This window comes from Talpa occidentalis, unplaced genomic scaffold, assembly GCF_014898055.3.
Source record: "Talpa occidentalis isolate TD23 unplaced genomic scaffold, MPIMG_talOcc4v2.1 talOcc4.9, whole genome shotgun sequence".
Lineage (NCBI taxonomy): Eukaryota > Metazoa > Chordata > Mammalia > Eulipotyphla > Talpidae > Talpa > Talpa occidentalis.
In genome coordinates this window covers 49,309,621-49,321,816 of record NW_023605305.1, presented here as the reverse complement: position 1 = coordinate 49,321,816, position 12,196 = coordinate 49,309,621, and the positions used below count along the sequence as shown (strand labels likewise).

The following is a 12,196-nucleotide window of genomic DNA, read 5'->3' as shown; positions in this document are numbered from 1 at the left end:
ATTTTATATTCATTTTCTTATAGAGACCCACAAATTGTATATATCTCAGACTTCTCAACTTGGATCCCTCCCCTGGGATTGTTTTGGAGTCCAAAAGAGATAATGCTCGTGAATACACTTTGCAAAGCATAATGCACTGCACACATATGGCAAAGCTATTATTAGTATTATTAATAATTAGATAACAGCTTGAATTGAGGAAATCTGTCTTGGGGACTGGTGGGAGAAAGGGGTTTAATGCTGAGAAAAGCAAAGGAAGTCTATTAAACTCTCCGGTAGATGGCTGGGAAAAGTTATGAAATCTCTTCCCCAGGAGGAAAATTTCTATCTATTTGTGAAAATTTAGCACACACTTGTGCCTGAGGGCTGGGAGTTGGATGCGTTTTTTCTGTTTCCCGGTTTTAAGGAAAAGTTGGGGAAGGCATTTTTCTAATTGGAAAGAACAGACTTAACGTGCTACCAGGATCCCATTACAGAAAGCTGCAGTTAGCTCCTGGTTATATTAAGAGATTCATTATTCAGTTTATGGATTATCCAGATCCTGTCCGTGTCCCCAGCCATTCTGATGTACACCTTCTCTGCATTTTACTGCCAATTAACACCTCCACCAGAGCTTGGAAAGGGAGAGGAGTTGAACCCCAAATTGGTTCATTTCTCTCCTTGTTAGCAGCTCTGTCAAGGTTTGTCAGCAGGAAGGTAGTTATAGGAAATGGCTCAAAAGAAGTGATTATCTGTGCTTTTACTATTGTTTTTTCTCTTCCTTAGCTCAAGGATTAAGAGTAGGCTCTGCTTTTGCTTTTAAACTGATTTAAAGTTGCTAAGTCAGAGACCTTGGCCTAGGGTATAAGAGATTTCAATAAACAGCCGGCTGGGTAGGTGACATTCTCAGAGGGACCCCTTACCCCACCCCCCATATCTCCAGGCCTCTCATTTCCTGTGTGATGTGGAGGGGTGGGAGCTCAGGACATCTGGTGCTTGGGAGAGTTGGGGGAAGTTAACTCCTAAGGAGATTGCTGTGGGGCCAGGAAAAGGGGGGTTTTTGTTCTCAAGTCTCTCTAACATTTGTGTAAAAAATGTGTGTATCTCTGCACATACACAGTAAATATACACGCCCAGTAAATGTACACCCCCAGTCATTCAATCATATCTTCATATTTACTCAGATTTAAAATATTCTTGCGTATAAAATCCTTTTCTGGAGGGCACTTCCATCTAATTTCAAAGGTTGTTTTGTTTCTTAGTGAGAGAGTGAATGAATTACCCTGTGTGGTTCCCGGACGCAAAACTTCTTTGGTTGGTTATGAAAACTATATTTGCATCGTGCCTTGAGGAGATGTTGATCACAAGATAAATGTGCATGTCCTGTGTGGGGAAGGAGTTATGATGTGGACTAAAATGTGCACATGGAGCTCGTCTTAGAGTTTAGCAGCTGGATTGCTTGTCAGTACCTGCTCTGGACGAGCCCTGTCCTCGGGACAAGTGGCTGACACACCTGTGCAGAGCACGGTTCTGATTCCTTGGATTATTTGTTGTTCTTGGCCCCAACAATGGACTAGACTCTGAAGAAAGAAAAATGAAATTCTCTCTGTGCAGAATTTGCCTTTTCAATCAGGGAAAATATTAACGAGAAGGCTGTTCTCTAAGGCCTGGTAGGAAGAGGACCATAGGCACCAAGTCCACAGCTAGACCCACAGCAAGCCCAGTTTCAGCAATGTCCTGAGTATTAGTAACAGTGAAAATACCATTACTTTATGCTCCATAGCAGTACTGTACAGGAAAAATAAAATGTGGCCACTTATGCAATTTCACATTTTAAGAGCCACATTAAAAAAAAAGACAAAAAGAAGCAGAATTTGCTTTAGTAATATATTTGATCTAATTCAACATATCCCAAACAGTTTCATTTCAATATAATGTATGAAGTATAATCAATGTAAAAAATTATCAATGAGATGTTTCTATTCTGTTTTTTCATCCGGAATTCAAAATTTGCAGTATATTTTGCTTGTATAACATATATTTCAATTTGGATGCTAATTTTTCATCTCAAATGTTTGATGTGTATTTAGATTTCACCAAACTTACGGTTGAGAAAGTAGATACACATATCTATATTGCTTTGAAGATCCTTAAAAATTTGAGAGTCGGTTTTTAAGTGGCAATTAATGAAAACAAAATTAAATGAAATATGATTCATCTTCACACCAGTATGCTCACCTTCTCAACAAGCTAAATGTGGTTGGTGGCTGCTGTAACAGACAGCACATTCTGTATTCACCCCCACCATCAAGACACCCAAAACTTAAGAGGCAGTGAAGGTGATGTAAGGACCTAGGGGAAAGGATTGCCCCTGGGTAGTGATCAGAAGGGAAGGATGCCCCTGTTGGCCAGACTCTTGGCAATGAAAGGGTGAACAAACCTGTGTGCCAGGCCTGGGGACACATTTGAGCCTTTGATGTGTCCTTGAAATTTCATCTGAAATTGGAATCCTAGGTGTTTCCACACCCCCTAGTCTGATTGGCCCCCCAGATGTTGAATAGCTGTGAATTTTCCCAGGAAGTGCTGCTTTATGAGATGTGTGTGTTGCTCTTTGATCTCCATGTGGTAGTGTGAATTCCTGGGGTCTTTGAGGTTATGGACTTTACACATTTATTTAAATTGTTTCTTCACATATGGGAATAATTTAAGATAGCTAGAATAAACCACATGTCTTCTTTGAAGTCAAGAGAGGAAGATGATGGGAATTGCTTTGTACATTTTCCTTTTTTTGCTTCCCTGCTTGTCTGTGTGTATATGATTTCAGCAATATGCTAATAGTTGTAAGTCCAGTGGTGCATAGAGCACATCAGTTTATAAAGCTTGCAGCTCTGTTTTGCTTACCCTTCTGTGTGTTGTATTCCTGCTCTGCTCCACCTAGTCTAGTTGGATCACGGAACATTAGCATTTTTCCATGACACAATCATTTTATTATAATAAATGACAGTTGGTGCCATTTGCTGAGTGCCTTCTCTCAGGCAGGCAGCCTGCCAGATATTTTGCAGATATTTATCCTCCCAACAAGATTTCAGGATAGACATTATTACTTTAATCTGACAGACAAGGAAACTGGTTTATATAACTTAACAGTTTTGCTTATGCCAAAGTCCTAGACCAGGGTGAGCTACTCACAGCCCTGAAAAACTCTTACCTGCCTCCTGTTTTTATATAGCTCATGAGCAAGTATGGATTTTATATTTTTAAATGGTTGGAAAAATTAAAAGGAGAGTAAGATTTCATGGTACGTGAAAATGTAAGAAATTCAAATATCAGTGTCTTTAAAGTTTTGCTGGAACACAGCCATGCTTGTTCATTTCCGAAACTCTACCTACTTTCATGCTATAGTGGTAGGATGAAGAAGTTGATATGTGACTGCATGGTAAAAAAGACTAAAGTATGCCAACCCTGTGGTGGGCTGTTAAGGTCTTTGAGCAGACGTTAAGAGTCGGTCTGGCCAGCCCTAACTCTGGGGCCTCACACTCTGGAGCATCAGTGATATTTGCAGAGCATGAAGTCAAACATTTTAACTGAAAGAGCAGACGGAAGAATATAGAAGATAAGTTACTCCCTAAAGTCACGTTGTGAGGCTGGACTTAGTTCAAAGCCTGATCCATAAGTCTGTTGCTTCTAACCGATCTGCCGTGGTGCCATTCTGTCTGAACTGCATCAGAACCCCCGAAAGGCTTGTTACATGGGAGATTGCTAAGCCCCATCCTGAGTTTAGGTCTGGGATGAGGTTCCAAAATTTGCATTTCTAATAAGCCTTCCAGTGTTGCTGAGAGTGTCCATTTGGCCTACTCTGAGTAGCTCTACCATAGTCCATCCTGCTTAATAGTGAGTTACGGAAGGATTCATATGGAATCGGATGGAAACAGGCTAGAAACTAAAGTCAAGTGCATGCTAATCAACGTTTTAATTGTTTGACTTCTGCCTACATTGTTCTCATTAAAATCCAAGCTTTCTGATGCCAGGCCACTGAGAGTCTTATATGCATGTGCCTCTGTGCCCAACTACAAGGGGATGTTGCTGAAATGACCCCTTCCTGGTGATATCACTCACACATGTCTGGAAATTCCCTTTCTCTCAAGCTAATTTCAAAATCAGCGTTTGATGATTTATAAGCCAGGAATTTATTTCTGTCTGATGTATCATGCTGTGCACGCTGAACCCTTTCTCATTTTGCGGGCCCCCACTTCTGTGCTGGCTAACATGGAGATATGTGGGTTCAGGAAACAGCTTCCATAGTCAGGTTGTTCTAGTTTTGGTCATGGAAGTTGATATACTAGTGCTAGAGTTCACTATGCTAATTATTGGCTTAGTCTCATTTAAAAAGTCATTATTTAGGGATTAGGAATGGGGAAACAAAGACTGGTAGAATATAACTTTTTTTAATGTTGATGATTCATAGCCTTGTTTGGGATTTCAAATAAGTAACAAAAAGTATTGGAAACCACTGTTCTAATCTCTTCTTCCAAGCTCATGTTGCATAAAGAAGAAATCTCTGAAGTTTTCCCTTTTGTCTTCTCCTGGATCTTTATTTCTATGTCTTTATTTTATTTTTTTTTTTTTATAGAGGCATGTTTTTATTTATTTATTTGTTTGTTTGTTCGTTCGTTTTGTTTATACATGCACTGGGTACAGTCAGAAGCGCGGGAGGGTGAGAGAATTCACCAGAGCCAGAGCGGGGAGCAGAGCAGGCAGAAGGACCGAAGTACACTGCTGAGGGGAGCAGCGGGCGGCAGGAGAGGTCTGCGCGCCATGTGGGACCCTCCTCCGGTGGCCGGGGAGCAGCCAGGGATCGAACCGGCGCCGCAGAGGTCGCCGGCAGCTTTGCAACCCAGCGCTCAACCGCTGCGCCACCGGGGAGGCCCATCTATGTCTTTATTTTTAATGCAACCCATCCTTTGGATTTCTCTCATCATCTGTGACTTGAGGGCTCCTCCCCAATATAAGCATTGTTATAGGAATCATTCCTTTGTTATGTCTAAAGAACCATAATCTCAGCATATAAAAGGGAAGCCTTAAAGTACTCTATTGCCATGTAGATAAAGCCCTCTTGTTGAGTCCCAGGATACTCCATTAGGATTTCTTCTCTGGGAAAAGTGAATTATTACTGTTTTAAAATAACTGGTGTGCCCATGGATGCCGTTCATCTTGCAGTTTTGCTACTGCCTGGAGGCTGACAATTCTACTGCTGTTTGATCTTCTATTGCTACCTTTTCCACTTTGTAATCCCTCCTTTCTCCCTATTTTTAGGAGAAAATTATTTCCTAGGAGCAACAGGTACCCAAACAATTGCTGCTTTATGTCTGCAGTTCTACTTATTTCTCCTCCCATTCTTTCAGCTGGTTATGTCACTTAATTATTTGTTCTTTGGCTGTTTTCATGTTCATTTAATTCTGCTGTGCAGTTTAATCTCTCCAGCCTGCTATGGTTTGATCTGAGCTGAGATTTCGGCATGTGACTTCTAACTTGTTGGTAAATTAAGGTTTGATTTTCTGTCATCCGCTTTGACCCTTGATGTGAAAACCTTATTTAAAGAATATCTTCCAAACCCTATACCATTCTAGATTTATATATTAGAACAATTGAAATTCACTATATATTCTTTCAGATTGGTAAGGGTTAAAGGGGCCTGTGACTGTCTGTTTTTCTCCTCTTATCTATGGAAATCAGACCTGTTAAAAGGAAATTTATTATCAAATACTTATAATTCAAGCACTTTGGGTGAGTGGAGGGCTATCTATGAATAATAAAAGTAATTGTTAACAGTTTACATTTACCAAGTGCTTACAGGTATTGTGTAATGACTTTATATTTTTGTGTTAACTCATTTAATCCTTATCAGCATAGGTAGGAACTATTATAAATTCCCATATAGGTCAGGGAATTGAAACTTAGAGAGGCTACACTTCCTCACAGTTGTACAACTACTAATGGAGTAGTCAGAATTTGAATCTAGAAATTTGGCTGAGGTGAAATACATATACTAGAATATATTCCTATGGACAAATAGGCAAACCTACTTGTAATTTTCCCATGATAATAATAATTTTAAGGATGCAATAATAATTATAAACAATTTCTGGGCACTAAGTTCGTGGTAGGTAATGTATTTAAGGCGTACATATGATTTTCTTTAATATTTAACAGTCCCACTAGAATAATACTCTTATTATCATATATATTTTACATGGGAGGAAACTTATGCTTGTAGAAAACTCATGTTCTTTTCCCAAGGTCCCATGGCTAGCGAGTAGAGAATCTGTGTCATCACATTGTTTTTATAATTCTTGTTATTAGATAATATTTACTACATGTGATAGGGTTAGGCACCATTTTTAAGACTTTATACTATTTAACTCATTTAATCCCGGTTTTAGAGATAAAGAAGCTGTGTTGTTACAGAGTGGTTAAGGTCATCAAACTGTTTTTGGTAGTGGTGAAATTAGAACCTAGGCAATTCGGTTCTATTGTTTGTGTGTATAACCATGCATATGGCTACAGAGCCATTTTTTGTTTTCCACCCCCACACACACACATTGGTGGTCTCCTTTTTAGTGTAGAGTATCATTTGAAACTATTGAAATCCATTCCAGTATAAAAATATCCTACCCTAAAGGAGATTGTGAAAATAAAAAGGATTGCTTAATTTTGGATGGTATAAACTGACTTTTAAAAAGTATTTGAAGCTGGGACTACATTAAATTAAAGAGCTTCTGCACAGCAAAAGAGACAATAACTAAAACAAAGAGAAAACCCACCAAATGGGAGAACATTTTTGCACACAACACTAATGATAAAGGACTGATCACAAAAATCTACAAAGAGCTGACAAGACTCAACAAAAACAAAGAAAATAATCCAGTCAAAAAATGGGCAGAGGGCCTCCCCGGTGGCGCAGCAGTTGAGCGCTGGGTTGTGAAGCTGCCCGCAGCCTTTGCAGCGCTGGTTCGATCCCCGGTCACCAGGTGAGGGTACCACATGGTGCGCGGACCTCTCCTGTCACCCACTGCTCCCCTCTGCAATGTACTTTGTCTATCTGCCTGTTCTCCTCCCTGCTCTGCCTCTGGTGAATTCTCTCACCCTCCCGGGCTTCTGACTGTACCCAGTGCTTGTATAAATAAATAAATCTTAAAAAAAAAAAACAAAAAAACTGGTCAGAAGAGCTAAAAAGAAACTTCTCCAAGGAGGAAATATAAATGGCCAACAGGCATATGAAAAAATGTTCAACATCACTTGCAATCAGGGAAATGCAAATCAAAACTACAATGAGATACCATCTCACACCAGTGAGAATGGCACATATTAAAAAAACTAGCAACAACAAATGTTGGCGAGGATGTGGAGAAAAAGGAACTCTCCTGCATTGCTGGTGGGAGTGCAAACTGGTCCAACCACTATGGAGAGCTGTGTGGAGATTCCTCAACCTACTAAAGATAGAGCTTCCATATGATCCAGCAATTCCACTCCTAGGTATTTACCCAAAGGACACAGAAACATCAATTCCAAAGAGCACCTGCACCCCTATGCTTATAGCAGCACTATTTACAATAGCTAAGCTATGGACACAACCCAAATGCCCAAAAATAGATGACTGGATCAAGAAGACCTGGCACATATACACCATGGAATATTACTCAGCATTTAAAAAAGATAAACACATGCAATTTGCAGCAACATGGATGGAGCTGGAAGGGATCATGCTCAGCGAAATAAGCCAGAAAGAAAAAGAAAAATACCGAATGGTCTCACTCATTGCAGGAATCTAGAAAACCTAAATAAGGGACCAGGAAAAAGAATAGCTATAAGAAAGAAAAAATCAAAATCAACAAACAACTATGAACCAGAGACACACTATGGGGGGGTGGGCGGGGAAAGTAGGGCTTGGGATCAAAATAAGGGGGTTGCAATTGTATGGGGAATATAAAAATAAAATCAAAAAAAGTAAAAAGAAAGTATTTGAGTTTTTCAAATTCTTTTTTTTTTTTTTTTTGTGGGACCCTCTCTGGTGGCCAGGCATCGAACTGGCGCTGCAGAGGCTGTGGGCAGCCTCACAACCCAGCACTCAACTGCTGTGCCACCATGGGAGGCCCTCAGATGCTTTTATCTTATAATTTTAGTCATATCACACTTAGGAAGGCCCACTTTGTCAAGTCAGACTTGGTGGAATTAATTTCCTTGTGAAGGTAGGACTTGTATTTGAGTTTTAGCCTATCGTTATGTTGTGGGGAGGGAATGCTTTCCTTGCTCAGATGCTCTCCCCTTCTTTGCCTATCCCCTGGACAACTCCACTGGGAAGCTAGAGTGATCTCTTATTTGCAATAGTGAAGAGTTTTAAACAACCTAAGTACCCCTTGACAGGTGACTGAATAAAGGAGATATGTTATATTACATAATGGAATACTACTCAGCTATAAAAAAAGATGAAACCCTGCCACCATTTACAGTAACATGAATGAACCAAGAAGGAATTATGGTCAATGAAATTAGACAGAGAAAACTATAAGACCAAATTAGTGGTAACTGGAAGAGAAGAGAAAAGGAGAGGAGGGTAAATCTGGTGAAAGGGTCAATTGTATGGTAAAGAATGAATTTTAGTGTTGAATTTAATGCTGTATATACAAATGCTGATTTATAATGATTACCCCTGAAACTTATATAATATTATAAACCATGTTACTTCAATGAAAACTTCAAAAACCATAAAGTCAGATCATGTCAATATTCCATCCAACCTTTGATGGCTTTCCCTTTTAACTTTGGACACAATTTAAACTTTCCACAGCTCACAATGCTTATGATCTTTTATTTTTTTTTAAAAGATGTATTTATTTATTTATTTATACAAACACTGGGTACAGTCAGAAGCGCGGGAGGGTAAGAGAATTTGCCAGAGCGGGGAACAGAGCAGGCAGACTGACGAGATTCACTGCTGAGGGGAGCAGCGGGCAGCAGGAGAGGTCTGTGCACCATGTGGGACCCTTGCCCGGTGGCCTGGGATCCAATCGGTGCTGCAGAGGCTGCGGGCAGCTTTGCAACCCAGCGCTCAACCGCTGCGCCACCAGGGGAGGCCCACAATGCTTATGATCTTATTCCTGCTTATTCTTGACAAATTGTCTCCTAGACTTTGCTGATTTTCTTTCCATCCAATTCTTTGATTTGTCAAGTTCCTTTCTGTTTCAGAGTCTTTGAGATGCTGTTTCCTTACCTGTCATCCCTTGCTCCCAAATTTCTTTTGAAGGTACTTTCCTGTTCATTGTATAAAAAATACTTAATATATAAATACATGCCCGTTGTTTGTTCACTTGTCAAAAGGCTGAAAGTGCAGAGATCATGATTAATGTGTTTATCTCTGTGTACCTAGAATCTAACACAGTGTAGTCCTTAAACAAACCAATGATTGAAATAATTAATTGCAAGTTAAATGTATATGAAAGAAATACCTTATTGCAAAAGTATATTAAAGAAAAGGTCACTTTAGGGGATAGTGAAAAGTTGTGGATGGCTGTTACTAAACAGATTTGGGGCTAAAGGAGATTATACATTCAGGGTCAAATCATGAAGGATCATGTTGGTCCTGGCAAGGATTGTGGTCTTTATGCTCTGGAATGGGGAAGCACTATTGGGTTTGAAAGCGGTCATTAAATGCAGTGGAAGTATTGAGCCAGAGAAAATATTCTAATGTCTTACCGTCTTTTAGAGTGTCCAGAGTCCTTGGATTCACTGTGGTCATTGTCCTTTCTATTTGGAAATGACTTGTTCCAATTATGATTTTCTACCATGATTGAACAGACAGAAATTTCAAACAGAAATTTAAATGAAAATTAAAATGTGTCAGAGTTGTAAGTGCTTGTTTATGGCAGAGCTTGGTGCTTTATCTGTGAAATGGGGATTAACCAAAGATAAAATTAAACTAAATACTTCATACAAAAAGTTTTAGTTGTTGTTCAGGTTATTTAACTTTCTGTTTAATGAAGGAAATGCTGTATTTGGACATTATCTCTAGAGTCCCATAGGTAATAAATTGCAGACTTTTGACTCTGGTAGAAATGTCTTTTACATTTAGGCGACTGTATTGCTTTCAGGAATAATGCTAGGTGCTATGCTCTATGAGTCATTACATAGTGAATGTCTTTGAAATCTGTCTTGGAGGACAATATGATTTTTGTTGTAGCAGCTCTAATTTTTTAAAAAGATTTATTTATTTATATAAGAACTGGAGTACAGGCCAGATGCGCAGGAGGGAGAGAGGATTCACCAGAGACAGAGCGGGGAACAGAACAGGCAGACTAACGAAATACACTGCTGAGGGGAACAGTGGGCGCTACAGGAGAGGTCTGCTGCATCATGTGGGACTCTCGCCGGTCCGCCGGGATCGAACCGGCCCTGCAGAGGCTGCAGACAGCCTCACAGAGTGGCGGTCAACCACCTGCGCCACCAGGGTAGGCCCAGTAGCAGCTATAATTTATTGAACACTTATTATGTCAGACACTGAGCTAATCATCTCATATTGTGTGGGTAAAACATCATAGCATTTGTTGGAGGTAGACATATTCCTATTTTGGAATGGAGAAACAGACTCATGGGAAGTTAGATTAGTCTTCCAAATAAGTCCTAGACCTAGGGGATTAAATTCAGACCTGTCTGACTCAAAATGCTTTGCTTTTAACCCTCTGATATCCTACCTTTAAGGAGGAGACAATCAGATAGGACTATAGAAATGAACCAAATATAGCTACATTTTGAAAGAAATTATGGAAATAAATTTGATCTCAATTAAATGGAATATAAAGAATAACCCAGAAATTCAAGAACTTTTAAACTAGTTTATACTTATGCATACATTTTATTTAACCTGCTTAACTCAGTTGAGACAGAGCACAATTAATTAGATTCACTGATGAGAAGATAGTTGAACAGAATCTTCAGAGATATGCATGCATGTTGGGCTAAGTAGTTGGGATGCCTATGCTGTATTCACCACTTCTCTCTCCACAACACTGTCTCCTTCTTTCTTAATATCTCTAGAATCAGTTCTTGGCCCAGTAGACAGGGGAACTTTAAAAAAAATTCTATGGCTGATCTCATTCCTTTGCTTAACTGATCATATTTTTTTTTAAAGATTTATTTATTTGTGCATACAAGAACTGGGATACAGGCCAGAGGTGGGGGGGCTGAGAGGATTCATCAGAGATAGAATGGGGAACAGAACAGGCAGGCTGACTGAAATACACTGCTGAGGGGAGCAGCGGTGGAGGCAGGAGAGGTCTGCTTCGCCGTACGGGTTGCTCCCTGGCTGGCTGGGGATTGAACACGTGCTGCAGAGGCTGTGGATTGCTTCATAGTGTGGTGCTTAACCCCTTGCACCACCAGGGAGCCCCCCTGGTCATATTCTTGAAGAAAATGTTTACAAATCATAAAATTGAGAAGGGTTTAATATCCAAAATATGTAAAGAACTTATATAACTCAATGAAAAAAAAAGTGTGATAAAAAAAGGGTCTAATAAGGACTGTGAGTGTGTGGGTGGTGGGAGAGTGTAATATCCTTCTGATAAGGTGTGAACCTATTCCCCTAAATCATATAGAATGTCACAAACCAATGTATATCAATAAGGGAAAAAATAGTGTGATTAAACAATGGGCAGAGAATCTAAATAGACCTTTTCTCAAAGAAGATACATAGATAGTCAAAAGGAAAAGATGATCAACATCACTCATTATTAGGAAAATTCAAATCAAAACCACAGTGAGTTATCACCTAACACTTGTCAGAATGGCTATTACCAAAGAGACAAGAAATAGCAAATATTGGTGAGTATATGAACAGTTGGTAGGAAGGTAAATTGGCATAGCATATAAAAAACACCATGGAGGTTGCTAAAGAAATTAAAAATAGAATTACTATGTGATCCAGCAATTCCACTATTGGGTAGTCTAAGGAAATGAAATCACTAGCTTTCATTGAGAAGATATTTGTACTACTGTGTTGTTTATACCTAATGTAAACTATTATTCACAGTAGTCAATACATGGAAGTGACTTGTGTTCATTGATGGATGAATGGATAAAGAAGATGTATATATATACACACACACACAGAAGAATATTATTCAGTTACAAGAAAAAAGGAAATTCTTCCAATTGCAATAGCAATTGG

At 39.4% G+C, this 12,196-nt stretch overlaps 1 protein-coding gene across 2 annotated transcripts in view; it reads left to right on the top strand.

Annotated features, from left to right (window-relative positions):
• The window catches only part of ST6GALNAC3 (ST6 N-acetylgalactosaminide alpha-2,6-sialyltransferase 3), a 526,429-nt gene that overhangs the window by 7,095 nt on the left and 507,138 nt on the right, over positions 1 to 12,196 (top strand). The window lies entirely within an intron of this gene.